Here is a 15,093-nt window from a genome sequence, read left to right as displayed (position 1 = left end):
CGTGGGCCGAGGGATAGGCTGGCTGCTGCTTTCCGCAGCCCCCATTGGCCTGGAACAGCGAACCGCAGCCAGTGGGAGGTGCAATCAGCCGAACCTGTGGACACTGCAGGTAAACAAACCATCCTGGCCCACCAGCGGATTTCCCTGATGGGCTGCGTGCCAAAGGTTGCCAATCCCTGGACTAGATCCTGCGTGCCTCAGTTTTTACTCAGGCAAAACTCCCATTGACTTCAATATGATAATGTAAGATCTGGAAATTTTGCTTACGTTAGGCTTGAGTAAATCTTACAAGATTTGTTCCTGAAAGGTTAATTTAGATTTACAGAGTAAATCTTGGCTTACTTTACTTGCTGACATCAGTGGGACTATTGGCGGAGCAAGGCAGATAGGAATTGGTTTGTAATGCACAAAAACCATTGAATTGAGAAACAAAAATGCTGCGTGTTAGGAAAAGGAATAATTTCTATTGTACTTGACACATATTCATAATGGATAAAATGATGCTGCTTGGAAGGAAGTGAGGTGAGGAATGGAGGACACAATAAAGGAAGATGGAAGACCAAACATGGCCCATATCCTGATCTATAGTAGCATCTCTTTTCTTGTCACAGTACAGCATGTTGGTAGTCCACTGTCTCTGGTTGTTCTTAACCCAGATTGAGATAGAACATTTAAACATAATGAGGTAAGGCATTTATCCTCTGAGCTGTGGACAGATTTAGAGAGCTAGTGTAATGATGTGTTTATTTTAATCTTTCAAACAGTGCTTGTGAATCAACTGGCACAAAGCCTGATTCATTTGTATAAGGTTGACAAACCATATTTAATTTCTGTGTGCATTTAGGTTGTGAGGAGAATGAGTTCATTGCAACAATTTTGGAGCTTACTATACATAAAGTGGCAGCTCCTCAGCTGGTGTCAACTTCAGTGGAGCTATGTCAGTTTATACCAGCTGAGGATTTTCCCCAAAAGGACAGTCTGGCTGATGCCTTAGTTATAGAGGGTTTTGTTTATTTGTTTTTTTACTTTAAGCTATTTGCAGATGTTGTGCTTATAGGGCATCAAAATTTGCTAAAAGAAATGGCAAGCGCATGCCATACAAAACCCTTCCATCCGCTATACAAGCTAATTTTTATAACTGGCTATGCATTGTTCTAATGTAGTGGTTATCAAACTGCAATCCACAGAGCCTCCTGCCTGGTGGTCTTTAGGAGGAGGTATTTTGAGAACGAAGGTATGGCTGATCAGAGCAATAGGAGACCAAATGGTCCAACAAAGGAAAATTCACTAGGGAAAGGATAGAACAATAGGATTCACTCAAGCTGAGGACCTGTTAGGGAATAGGTAAGGCATAAGCCCGAGTCATTTATTGAAAATGTACCAAATATTTGTATGTATTGAGTGCCGGAGATTCACTTGGCACTGAAAATGAAGAAGACATAGTTCCTGCCCTAAAGAGCTTACAACCAAATAAGTGGAAAATGTCATTTCTCTTCAGCATTATTTGATAGAGACAAAGCTGTAAAAGAATATAGTGTAGACATGCTGGTAGGAAAGTTAGTCCATTGGTGATCAGTAGAAAAGCCAGTCTAAAGGCTGTTCAGAAAACCCTTCATCTTTTGTATACTGTAGTGTTCTTGGAGGCCTTTGCAAGGTGTGATGATGGCCTCAGAACCAGGAAGCTGTATAACTATCTCGGTCATTCTTTTAATAAATGAATAAACAAGGCTTCTGTTCAGATTGCTGTGATCCACCATGCCACGTTTAAATGTTTTAATCTGGAAGGAGGGGAGAAGAATGTGTTTCCTGCTCAAGATGAGGACAGTAATGCATACTGAGAGACAAACTCTGTTCCCTCCCACCTGGCCACAGCACGCCCTTAACCAGAGAAACGATGCTCAGTAGCTGTGCAGATGGGAGGTAGATAGGATTTGGAGACCCTGCACCACATTCTGCAGAGCTCTGCATTGTAAGAGCAACCTGCAACCAAGTGCAGAGGGAGAGGAGGAGTGGCAAAGTGGGGTGTCAGGAAGGGGGTAATCAATCTAGTTATGTGGGATAGGATGGATGTGCACTGGCTGTGAGGACTGCTACAGCCCTGTGGTTGCAGTAGTGGCTGTAATGTGCCTTTGTGACTATTATGCAGGACGGGGAGTAGGACTACTCCTTCCTCCCAGCCTCTGACAGAGGTTTCCAGTGTGTAGCTTGTCCCTCATGCCTATGTCCTGGGATCTAGGATTTGGCCTTTATGGTTGGATAGTAGTTGGGATAATGTTGTAGATAAAATTATATATATAAAAAAACCTACAATAAAAGAATGTTGAAGATGTGAAGACTAGCTCTCATAAGTTAGGAAATGCCAGAATTAAGGCTTCCTGTGCATTCATAATGTGGCCCCCTTGTGCAACCATAATTTGACCCTCTTGGTGCATGTGCATTATGATACAGTCTTTTAAATTACATGATTACAAACTGTTTTTTCCAAAGGGCCCCTTCCCTATTCGAGGCATAGGTTGGATGGTGCTCACTGAGTGGGTAGTTAATGTACAAAAATTTGATTATCAGCTCTTCAGTCTAGCAGACAAAGATATAACAAGATCCAATGTCTGGAAGCTGAAGCTAGACAAATTCAGACTGGAAATAAGGTGAAAAAATGTAACAGTGAGGGTAATTAACTGTTGGAACAATTTACCAAAGGTCACAGTGCATTCTCCATCATTGGCAATTGTTAAATCAAGACTGCATGTTTTTCTAAAAGATCTACTCTAGTTCAAACAGGAATTAATTCAGGGAAGTCCTATGGCCTGTGATATACAGAAGGTCAGACTAGATGATCAGTGGTCCCTTCTGGCTTTATAATCTATGAATTTCTCTTTATCCTCATCATTCAACATGTGACTCCATGCATTATTTACTGCACACCATCCAAACATTGAACCAAAGAGAATTATTGATTTCCTCTTGGGTTTTCTTATGGTGTTCTCTCATCATAGTATCCCAGTGCTTCACAAACATTAATGAATTTATCTTCATAATGCCCTTGCCCTTGTGAGATGAAGTAATATTATCCCAGGTTTAGAGATGGGGAACTGATGCACAGAACTGTCAAAAGTATCAACTCCTTTTGGGTCTATATCTGAGATGCCTAGGACCTGATTGTTTCAGAATACTTAGCATTTTATAGCACTTTATATATTCAGAGCAGAGCTCCCTTTAGCTGAGCTGCAGCTGTCAGTGCTAGCACTTCAGCAAATCAGACCCCAGTTGTCTCAATTTGGGTACCCAAAAAATTAAGGAACACACGGTGGACACCAGTGAAAATGTTAGTTTATACAATTTGCCCAGCATCAAATAGGTGGTAGAGGCAGGGATAGAATTCAACTTTCTAGGGCAACATTCAACTGCTTTAACCATGAAACCCTCCTTTCTCTTCCTGCAATACCCTGCCTCGTTCACTACACACCTTCCAGTTTCTGCAGCAAATGAAGCGGGGGTCTTACAGGCAACAGCCTCCTTCACTACACAATCCTGATTCATCCCCAGAGTGGATGCATCCTGTGAACTGAATAAGGCAGCGATCCTGTGAGAGAAATAATATGTGATCATGTAATTAAAGACTGCATCATAATGTGTGTTCACAAGAAGGCTGAATTAAGGTTGCACAGGCAACCTCTAATTCAGTCATTTCCTAACCTTTGAGTGCCTGACTTTGCAACCTTTATGTTCTTTTAACATTTGTGTGTGTGTAATTTTCTAAGATTTTTTTTTTAAGTTTACAAATTGAGAACACAAATTCCATTGTGTGGTACCATAATGACCAACACCCCTTCAACCTCTCATGGGTCAACATCAGTGTTGGAATCTTTAGAGCCTCATTCTTGGAAATGACTGAACCATTTTAGCTGAAACTAAGAAAAACAACATAAACGCCTGAGACAGTCACCCATCATGGAAAATTTCAACCTGAGTGGTTTATGTTTGGCAAAATTATTAGCAATGAAAACAGGTCCTTATAATGGAAAGCATCAGTCAACCTTAGCTTTAAGTGACACTACTTGTGCTGCCTACAATATGGTTCAGAATAATCCATTCTCCAAACTTCAGTAGCTGCCTAGAAATGGCAATGAACCACCCCCGCTCCACGTTGCACAAAAGTATTGAAAATGCATAGAGCTTGCTTCTTTTCCCTGAGAGGAGAATAGTTTGTGTCTCTTATTTGCAGCTGCTAAATGTATATTTTGATGTATTCTTTGTGCTTGGAGTTTTCAGCCAGCAAAGAGAAAAAGACAGACAGTGACATGGCAGGGTTCAAGTTGCTTAAAAAGGGTAGCCCTGCTGAAAAAGACAAAGAATGGGGAGGATTAGGAATGAGGTAGCAGCTGCAGAAAGATTTGACATGAATGTTATAAAACGGTTTAGCAAGAAATGAATGAGATTGTGTAACCAGGGAGAAAGGGGGATTTATTTTCTGTGGAAAAGCCCTATTGAGCAGCTGATAACCTTCCTCTGTTGTCATTGAAGGCAAAAGAGCTGGGGGGGAGGAGAGCAATCTGAGATTGTCACTTTCTCTGTCATTGGGAGCTGTGACATAACTGCCTTCTCCTAGTTCCCCCTGTCCTGCACAGGCTCTCTGAGCTAATTCAAAGATAAAATCATTTGCATTTAGAATCCTTTCCCTTAGCAGGCATGAATGTGTTCTCCAGATTTCTTTATTCAGGAAATCACTTCCAGTTATTGGGGGGCCTTTATTGTAACTTAGGCTTGTTATCATTCTCCAGAAGGAAGGTACAGGTAGAATGGGAAAGCAAGAGAGTGAGAGGAGACAGGTCCTGTTCATTTTCATCTGAGGGGATGGAGAAATGAAAGTCTGGGGACCAGCAGTACTCTTGTTAGGGTGCATGAATTTAGATGAAAACTAAAGCATACTGTAAATGAGGTTCCGCAGGATGCTGCAAACTCTTTAGGACAGTTGTGTCTCCCAATGCTCTTTATTTTGGAAGATCACATGATAATAGAGATACTCTCATGTACCCGTCCCAGCCCTCAGCCCCACCCTACCCTTCCACTGCTTGGCTCTTGGAAAGTTCTTACTACGAAATACCACATAGTGCTCGAACAACCGCAGCTCAAGAACCGCTACTTTCAAGTAAAAGTTAATTTTCTGTTGTGGTTGAAATATTGTTCTGTTTAACAAAATGGAAGGCTGTATTAAGACACTAATAAAAATAGAAGTGATGGGTCACTGAACTGGCTTTATCCTATGCTGTTTAGAGCCAAATTCCAACCAGAGAGACACATGCACAACTCCCTTTGGAGGCAGTGGAAGTAGAAAGGATGTGTCTGAGAGAAAAAATTAGCTTTATTTACATGATATGGTAAAACAAGCTGGAGGTTACTTTTCAGGGCTGTGCACAGGGAGTTATCCTCAGGGTCCAGACCAACTGCTGGCTGCTCCTTGACTAACTGCTGCTAGGCAACAAATGAGCCCAGTTCTGCTGCCTTGGAACTGACAGAGTGGCCACAGCCCCTGATTGGCTGCTGATTTAGCAGCACTGCTTATAAGCCTGGCCCCCACAACAGATAAGCGGCTCCTCAATGTGTACCATGCCCACACCTGCATTTGCCCTTGTTTCAGTCTCCTCTCTGGTGTAAATATACAAGGTATGAGGTAAAGATGGATCAGGCTTCAATTCCTTTGGCACAGTTGGCAGAATTTACTCCTCTAGTGTATCATTTGGAGAACACATATCCTATAATCTATTAAGCTAAGACTCTATGCTTATATGGTTAAGGTAGCGCTTGACAGTCTTCAGTCACTTCTCTAGTGAAGCTAGAGGGTGGATTCTCATAGCTTCTTGATTCTTTGTATCAAAAGCAATTATATTTTTTTCATGCACCTTTTGTTTCTGTTAGCTAGCACCAGGTTTGAATCGTAGGAATTGGTTGGGCACCAGTGCAAGAAGAGGGGAGAGAGAACCAGTAAAGTACAGAGTCAAGTAACATTTAAAAAGCATAGCAAAGTTATCCTGTTGATATGGTAATCCTATTTAGGGGTTACCAACCATGAGAGCTATAGTAGTGAAGTCTTCTGCAATGATTAGTGAAGAAATTGAGAGGCAAAATGTTCTCCTGTAGTGCAATTTTGTAGTGTCTGACTTTTTTTACTTGGAAAAATAATGAACCAGAAGACTCCAATATCAGCCACTAAATACATTCTGATCATGCATATCATTCTAGGTATTTCTTACTACAGTCCATGTTTGGCAGCAGTCATTTGATTGTGTTTACAAGCCCAGTGCCACATATGAGTATAATATTCTGGGAATGATTAATTAACAATGCCTCTGCTGATCATAGTCTAGCTTTTTAAAACATGCCTGCAAACCTCATCTCATGGTACTCAAACTGGGCACAGCCTCCAAAGAACACTGTCTTCCTATAAATCAGACTGTCCACAGCCTCACTCCTTGAGGCTTTTATAGACCTCAGCTGACCTTTACATGTAGATAATGTTACTGTTTGGGATGATGACATTCACAGTGGAAAAGTGATCTACCGTAGCTGCAGATTTGCCCAGATGCCAGTTAGTTACAATGAAACCTGCCTAATAAATTAGCTGAGATTTGGCAAATGCCAGATTGTAGGCACTTTTGTTTTTAAATATTTTTAAGCCTTTTGGTATGAAAACTAGTGCAGATCTAAGCCCCCGAAAGTTCACAGCATGCATCCATTTCCCTTTCTTCCATCCCTCTGCCAAATACACCCCCCCCCAAAAAAACCCCTCAAACATGTTCTATATCATATGTGCTGTGGACTCGGCCACTGTGGTGCAAGCTGTGGTCAAGGTATCATCCTGAATATTCAGTCTTTTATTGTGAAATTCCTTTGTGGTTAACTCCGTGATGAAGCTTATCCCCCATCACCTGCAAGACTAGTGAATGCACCCAGTTAGTCATGCTCTGCACTTGAGGAGGTGAGTGCCTAATTGGCTCCTGGCCAGAGTGGGCAGAGCTAAGCCATTATAAGTAGACTGAAAGAGGTCAGTTGAGGGGGAAGACTATAGGGGAGACAGGGTTAGGGTAACAGACAGAAATAATGGGGACAGCGTGTAACAGAGGCAGCATAGGCTCCTGTGAGAGAAGCCGCAAAATAGGGATTTTGCAAGTACAAGAAGAGAACTTCAGTAGTCCAAGGGGGCAGAAGAATTATCCAGATTTAGTTGGACTTGTTGGTAATACCCCAGATGGGGGTTTGAACTTTGTGATTTGGCCGGAGGGGCTGAACCACAGAAGATCTGGAGTCAGCAGGAGGCACTGAAGTTGAAGATAGTGGCAACATCCTGCACTGATGCAAGGGGGCATTTGAAGGGTAAGTGAGCCCTACCACATATTGGTACTAGCATGGGATTGTGGAGACTCACCTCTGAGGAAGGAGGGAGATACCAACTGCCTTAAAGGTGAGGGGCAGACGGACAGACTAAGTCTCTTTTTTTTTTTTCCCCCCTTCTTTCCTGTGGGGAACCTGGAGGCTGTAATCCGCATGCTGGCAGCCTAGCACAAGCAGACGCATGCCTTTTGTTGCATCTATTACAAGGACAGCAACAACAGCAAGAGGCTCAACAGGCTCGGCAAGAACATTTCCTGTCATGCCTAGAGAAATGGACCCCAGGGTCCTGGGTAGTTTCTGACGAAGAAAATTCTGCCAGAGCAGTATCCGGCCTAGAAAAATTGGGCCCAGGTGATGACCCAGAGGCATTTTGCGCAGCTTCAAGGGGGTAGCGACCGCAGCAGGATGGACTGAATCCTCTTGGGCAGCTCGAGAGGCCCTGTTCCTCTTGGGAGAAGCTCAAGCGGCCTGCCAAGCTTTGTCTGATGAGCAGGCGCAGTTCCGTAGAATTGTAAAAGATGCAATTTAGCATAGGCTGGGACTGAGCCTGTCCCCTGAGGGGTGTGCCCTAATGTGGCAGCGCAGCATTTACGAGATCTGGCAACACTGGTTGCTATTAAACACAAACTCCTTAGATAAGGCGGTGGACCTTTCATAGATTCTAGGACTGGAAGGGACCTTGAGAGGTCATCGAGTCCAATCCCCTGCCCGCATGGCAGGACCAAATACTGTCTAGACCATCCCTGATAGACATTTATCTAACCTACTCTTAAATATCTCCAGAGACGGAGATTCCACAACCTCCCTAGGCAATTTATTCCAGTGTTTAACCACCCTGACAGTTAGGAACTTTTTCCTAATGTCCAACCTAGACCTCCCTTGCTGCAGTTTAAGCCCATTGCTTCTTGTTCTATCCTTAGAGGCTAAGGTGAATAAGTTTTCTCCCTCCTCCTTATGACACCCTTTTAGATACCTGAAAACTGCTATCATGTCCCCTGTCAGTCTTCTCTTTTCCAAACTAAACAAACCCAATTCTTTCAGCCTTCCTTCATAGGTCATGTTCTCAAGACCCTTAATCATTCTTGTTGCTCTTCTCTGGACCCTCTCCAATTTCTCCACATCTGTCTTGAATGTGGTGCCCAGAACTGGACACAATACTCCAGCTGAGGCCTAACCAGCGCAGAGTAGAGCGGAAGAATGACTTCTTGTGTCTTGCTCACAACACACCTGTTAATACATCCCAGAATCACGTTTGCTTTTTTTGCAACAGCATCACACTGTTGACTCATATTTAGCTTGTGGTCCACTATAACCCTTAGATCCCTTTCTGCCGTACTCCTTCCTAGACAGTCTCTTCCCATTCTGTATGTGTGAAACTGATTTTTCCTTCCTAAGTGGAGCACTTTGCATTTGTCTTTGTTAAACTTCATCCTGTTTACCTCAGACCATTTCTCCAATTTGTCCAGATCATTTTGAATTATGACCCTGTCCTCCAAAGCAGTTGCAATCCCTCCCAGTTTGGTATCATCCGCAAACTTAATAAGCGTACTTTCTATGCCAATATCTAAGTCATTAATGAAGATATTGAACAGAGCTGGTCCCAAAACAGACCCCTGCGGAACCCCACTTGTTATGCCTTTCCAGCAGGATTGGGAACCATTAACAACAACTCTCTGAGTACGGTTATCCAGCCAGTTATGCACCCACCTTATAGTAGCCCCATCTAAATTGTATTTGCCTAGTTTGTCGATAAGAATATCATGCAAGACCGTGTCAAATGCCTTACTAAAGTCTAGGTATACCACATCCACAGCTTCTCCCTTATCCACAAGACTTGTTATCCTATCAAAAAAAGCTATCAGATTGGTTTGACACGATTTGTTCTTTACAAATCCATGCTGGCTATTCCCTATCATCTTACCACTTCCAAGTGTTTGCAGATGATTTCCTTAATTAGTTGCTCCATTATCTTCCCTGGCACAGAAGTTAAACTAACTGGTCTGTAGTTTCCTGGGTTGTTTTTATTTCCCTTTTTATAGATGGGCACTATATTTGCCCTTTTCCAGTCTTCTGGAATCTCTCCCGTCTCCCATGATTTTCCAAAGATAATAGCTAGAGGCTCAGCTACCTCCTCTATTAGCTCCTTGAGTATTCTAGGATGGATTTCATCAGGCCCTGGTGACTTGCAGGCATCTAACTTTTCTAAGTGATTTTTAACTTGTTCTTTTTTTATTTTATCTGCTAAACCTACCCCCTTCCCATTAGCATTCACTATGTTAGGCATTCCTTCAGACTTCTTGGTGAAGACCGAAACAAAGAAGTCATTAAGCATCTCTGCCATTTCTAGGTTTCCTGTTACTGTTTCTCCCTCTTCACTGAGCAGTGGGCCTACCCTGTCTTTGGTCTTCCTCTTGCTTCTAATGTATTGATGAAAAGTCTTCTTGTTTCCCTTTATTCCCATAGCTAGTTTGAGCTCATTTTGTGCCTTTGCCTTTCTAATCTTGCCCCTGCATTCTTGTGTTGTTTGCCTATATTCATCCTTTGTAATCCATCCTAGTTTCCATTTTTTATCTGACTCCTTTTTATTTTTTAGATCATGCAAGATCCCATGGTTAAGCCAAGGCGGTCTTTTGCCACATTTTCTATCTTTCCTAACTAGCGGAATAGCTTGCTTTTGGGCCCTTAATAGTGTCCCTTTGAAAAACTGCCAACTTTCCTCAGTTGTTTTTCCTCTCAGTCTTGATTCCCATGGGACCTTACCTATCAGCTCTCTGAGCTTACCAAAATCCGCCTTCCTGAAATCCATTGTCTCTATTTTGCTGTTCTCCCTTCTACCCTTTCTTAGAATTGCAAGCTCTATGATTTCATGATCACTTTCACCCAAGCTGCCTTCTACTTTCAAATTCTCAACGAGTTCCTCTCTATTTGTTAAAATCAAGTCTAGAACAGCTTTCCCCCCAGTAGCTTTTTCAAACCTTCTGAAATAAAAAGTTGTCTGCAATGCAGTCCAAGAATATGTTGGATAGTCTGTGCCGTCCTGTGTTATTTTCCCAACATATATTTGGATAGTTGAAGTCCCCCATCACCACCAAATCTTGGGCTTTGGATGATTTTGTTAGTTGTTTAAAAAAAGCCTCATCCACCTCTTCCACCTGGTTAGGTGGCCTGTAGTAGACTCCTAGCATGACATCACCCTTGTTTTTTACCCCTTTTAGCCTAACTCAGAGACTCTCAACACTTCCGTCTCCTATGTCCATCTCCACCTCAGTCCAAGTGTGTACATTTTTAATATATAAGGCAACACCTCCTCCCTTTTTCCCCTGTCTATCCTTCCTGAGCAAGCTGTACCCCTCCACACCAACATTCCAATCATGTGTATTATCCCACCAAGTTTCAGTGATGCCAACAATATCATAGTTGTGGGTATTTATTAGCACTTCCAGTTCTTCCTGCTTATTACCCATACTTCTCGCATTTGTATATAGGCATCTAAGATACTAGTTTGATCTTGCCTCCCAGTTTTGTCCTGACCCTCCTTCCTCTCTGCCAATATAGCCCACACTCCCTCTTGTTTCCGACCCATCTCCCAGGTCTCCATGTTCCCCACTTACCTGTGGGCTTTGCTCACTTGTCCCCGTCAAACCTAGTTTAAAGCCCTCCTCACTAGGTTAGCCAGTCTGTGTCCAAATAGGGTCTTTCCCCTCCTCGAAAGGTGAACGCCATCTCTGCCTAGCAGTCCTTCCTCGAATAGCATCCCGTGGTCGAGGAAGCCAAAGCCCTCCTGGCGACACCATCTTCGCAGCCAGGCATTCACCTCCATGATGCATCCGTCTCTGCCCGGGCCCCTATCTTTGATAGGAAGAATCGAAGAGAATACTACCTGCACTCCAAACTCCTTCACCCGTACTCCCAGAGCCCTCTAGTCACTCTTGATCTGCTCAGTGTCACACCTCGCAGTATCATTTGTGCCCACATAGATGAGTAGCATGGGGTAGTAGTCAGAGGGCTGGATAATCCTCGACAATGCCTCCGTAACGTCTCGGATACGGGCTCCTGGCAGGCAGCATACCTCCCGAGATGAAATGTCAGGGCGACAGATGGGCGCCTCCGTCCCCCTCAGCAGAGAGTCTCCGACCACCACTACCCTTCGTTTCCTATTCGCAGTGGTGGCAGCAGACCTCCCAGCCTTAGGGGTACGAGGCTTCTCCTCCTTTACTATAGGGGGTGATTCCTTCTTTCCTGTATCAAGAAGAGCATAATGGTTACCTATTACCACGGCGGGAGGGTTCGGAGCAGGGGTGGAGCACTGCCTGCTGCCAGAAGTAACCAGCTGCCAGTGTCCACCCTGAGCCATCTCCTCCTCCACTAGTGGTGTATCAGCAGTCCTGTGTACTGGGACAGCTACCTCAGCTGTCTTCACATGGACACTGTCCAGGAATTGCTCGTGGATTCGGATGCTCCTCAACCTAGCCACCTCCTCCTGTAGCTCTCCCACCTGCTGCCTGAGAGATTCCACCAGCAGGCACCTTTCACATTGGATGGTCCCCCCAGCCTGGATATCAGTAAGTGGAAATTACAAATTACAGTCTCTGCAAAACCACACCAGGATCTGGGTAGAAGCATCCAGGCTCAGGCGCTCTGTCTGGCTACAGGCGCAGGTGGAGGAGACAGAAGCAGTGCTGGCATAGGTGTTGCAGGTCTTCCTAACCATCATAAGCCTCCCTCTGTCAAACTCCCTCTCAAACTCCCCTGTCTGCAGCCCCCTGTCCACTGAAAGGGTTGTTTAAGCAAGAAGTTTTGAATGTAGTTGGTTTATAGGTTTTAAGGGGAATAAAGGGAAAACAGATAGAACCGGCAAGGGACCCTTGCCCCTTTCCCGCTCCTCTTCCAAACTCCCTTGCGAAACTCCCTGTTAGCAGCCCCTATTCGCAAAAGCTCCCTGTCGCTTGTGCACTGCTTTATAAAGCCCTGGCCTGTATGAATGCCCCGCCCACTGATTAAGGCTCAGCCACTTACCAGAGGCTTCTAGCTTTCAAACCTTCCTTTGAAGCTCACAGCTTCCAACTGTCAGCCACAGCACACGGTCCTTCAAACAACCAACCAAACAAACAGACTGACAAACACAAGCTCAGCACACAGCAAGTAACCCCCAAACACAAACAAACACACACTACAGACAGTCACTTACCCCAAAAGGGTGCTGTATTGTTCCTCCTTCACCTGGAGAACTCCCTTGCGAAACTCCCTGTTAGCAGCCCCTGGTTGCAAAATCTTAGAACAATTCCTAATCCCTGCTGGAGCCCAAAGCTGGGTCAGGATGTTTTAACCAACTTCTACTGATGAGGCGGTGGAGAGGGCGGAGGCCTACATGGAAGGGGGTAATACTGAACCCTCTGGTTGCTGGGTTAGTTCCAGGGGATGTTCAAGCAAGGAAGGCGACAGAGAACTCTGACCCTGGGATGGCATGGAGCACACATGGGGGGGAGAAGTTCTTAGGCAATCTGGTATCTAAAAAACCGAAAGAGGTGTGGTGCCTTAGTCATCACAAGGTGCCTGGGACAGGCACCTGGGTGGGTGAGGAGAACACAGTTGTGTATTTCTGGTGTGGCCAACCGAGTAATAAATGACCGCCCACACATGAAGTGCTGCTGTTTGGATTGCTACTACCGCCCACTCTATTCTCTCAGTACGGGGTGCACTCCAGTGTACCTAAGTGCTAAAGAGGCTGGCCCTGAAATGAGAGGACTGATTGGCCCCAGATGTGGGCAGATGCTAGTTTGGGAGATTAGTCTCCTGACTGAAAATAGTCTGGTACATGTTTCATGTGGGCATGGAGAGACGCGAATCTACCTGACAGCGGAAGTAGAGGGAGATATACAAGTCAGAGGAACAAACTGAGGGTTGGTGCAGTAAAAGACCTCCCTTGGCCCAAAATTGTGGGTAGAAGCTGGCCTAATTTCCCAGCACTATTACAAGACAAAGTACTGCATGGATGAGTTGACCATAAGATGACCATCCCCCAAACACGGTCTGTTGGACCAAGTGGCCCAAAGGTAGGACCAGAGTGCGTGGACACAGCGGACTGAAAGAAGTTAGTCACGAGAGGTGAACAAGAAATGCCAGGTCAATTACAGGCCATGGAGACACAGTCACGGAAGGCAAACCAAGAGCTGAAGGAGATGAAAGCCTCATGATAGAAGATAATAGAGGAGGCCACAAAACAAGAGCAAGACCTGGTTCTGACAATGCTCGACCTGGTGTTGAAAAGAATTGTTGGCAGCAACTTGAATAGGAGCTAGCTGCTCTGTGAAGCATGGAAACACCAGACAAGGGTGCCCTGGCTTCTAGAAGCCAAGAGCAGGTCCCTGCCAAGAAGAAGCTAATTGGGTGAGTTCATGGGAAATGGGCATCCTAAGTGTGGAGATGGGAGAAGCCGCCTTGAACGTGGACCCTGACCCACCACCTCAAGGGTGACCACAGGAGGACACACCATCTGTGGAGATTTTGCAGATCTGGGAATTTCGAGAGAGATTAACTGCTGCAGAGGAGGCCCTGCAAATACACACCCAAGAGAGAGGATATTGGAAGGAATGTTATGAAGATGTGCTAGATAAAAAGTTCTTTGTTCACCCGAATACACGATGTAGAGGAAGAGGTGGAGCGGCTACAGGGCCCCATACAGTGAAGGGGAGAGAGTACCCTGAGGGGTTCTACCTTGAGAGAGAATGTGTGCACGTGTACATGTACGTGTGTGTGTGTGTGTGTGTGTGTGTGTGTGTGTGTGTGTGTGTGTGTGTGTGTGTGTGTGTGTGAGAGAGAGAGAGAGATGGGGCTTAACACCCATCATCTGCAAAGCTAGTGATTGCACCCAATCAGTTCTGCTCTGCACCTGGGGTGTTGAGTGGCTAATTGGCTCCTGGCCAGAGAGGGTGGAGCTAAGCCATTATAAGTAGACTGAAGGAACTCGGTAGAGGGGGAGACTGCAGAAGAGACAGGTCTATCTGGCTGAGAGAAGTCCAGGGCTAGGGTAACAGAGGTAGCACAGACTCCTTTGAGATAGGGTTTTGCAAGGACAAGGAGAGGACTTCAGTAGTTCAAAGGGGAAGAAGAATTATCCAGATTCATTGGGACTTTTTCATGCTACCCCAGAAGGGGTTTGAACTCTCTGACTTGGCCAGAGGGCTGAGCCACAGAAGATCTGGAGTCAGAGGAAGGCAGACAGCAGAAGGCGCTGAAGTTGAAGATAAAGGTAACATCCCACAACAATGCAAGGGAGTGCTCAAGGGGGAGTGATTGAGCCCACCATAACGCTGATTCTTTTCCCCTAGACTTGCAAAGTGGTACATGAAAGTTTACTCTAGAAACTCCCTATTAAAGCTAACAAATCACCATGTGCTGTTGTAGAAAAGTATGGGCAGCACTGCAGAATTCTATTTGCTCTTTCACTTGGGATGTGGGGAGAAATATTTTACGTTTGCTTTTTCATAGTCATCCTCATCATGGCCTGGGTAAGACTTTGTGCCTAGTAAATTTTAATGATGGTTTCATATGTTAGTCCTATGTTGGCAACATAAGAATCTTTTTTTATATGGAACTTCTTTAGCTGGGCAGATATTTACTATATCTTTGGAATAATTGTGAACGTCCTTTGCTTTCTCACTCTCTGGTGAACTACTCCTGACCAACTTCTAGTTTGTATAGTCCTGT

The 15,093-nt window shown here is 44.7% G+C and overlaps 1 protein-coding gene across 5 annotated transcripts in view; it reads left to right on the top strand.

Annotated features, from left to right (window-relative positions):
• Positions 1 to 15,093, top strand: part of MTCL1 (microtubule crosslinking factor 1) — a 196,429-nt gene that overhangs the window by 25,384 nt on the left and 155,952 nt on the right. The window lies entirely within an intron of this gene.

This window comes from Chrysemys picta, chromosome 2, assembly GCF_011386835.1.
Source record: "Chrysemys picta bellii isolate R12L10 chromosome 2, ASM1138683v2, whole genome shotgun sequence".
Lineage (NCBI taxonomy): Eukaryota > Metazoa > Chordata > Testudines > Emydidae > Chrysemys > Chrysemys picta.
This window is presented reverse-complemented; position numbering and strand designations above follow the sequence as displayed.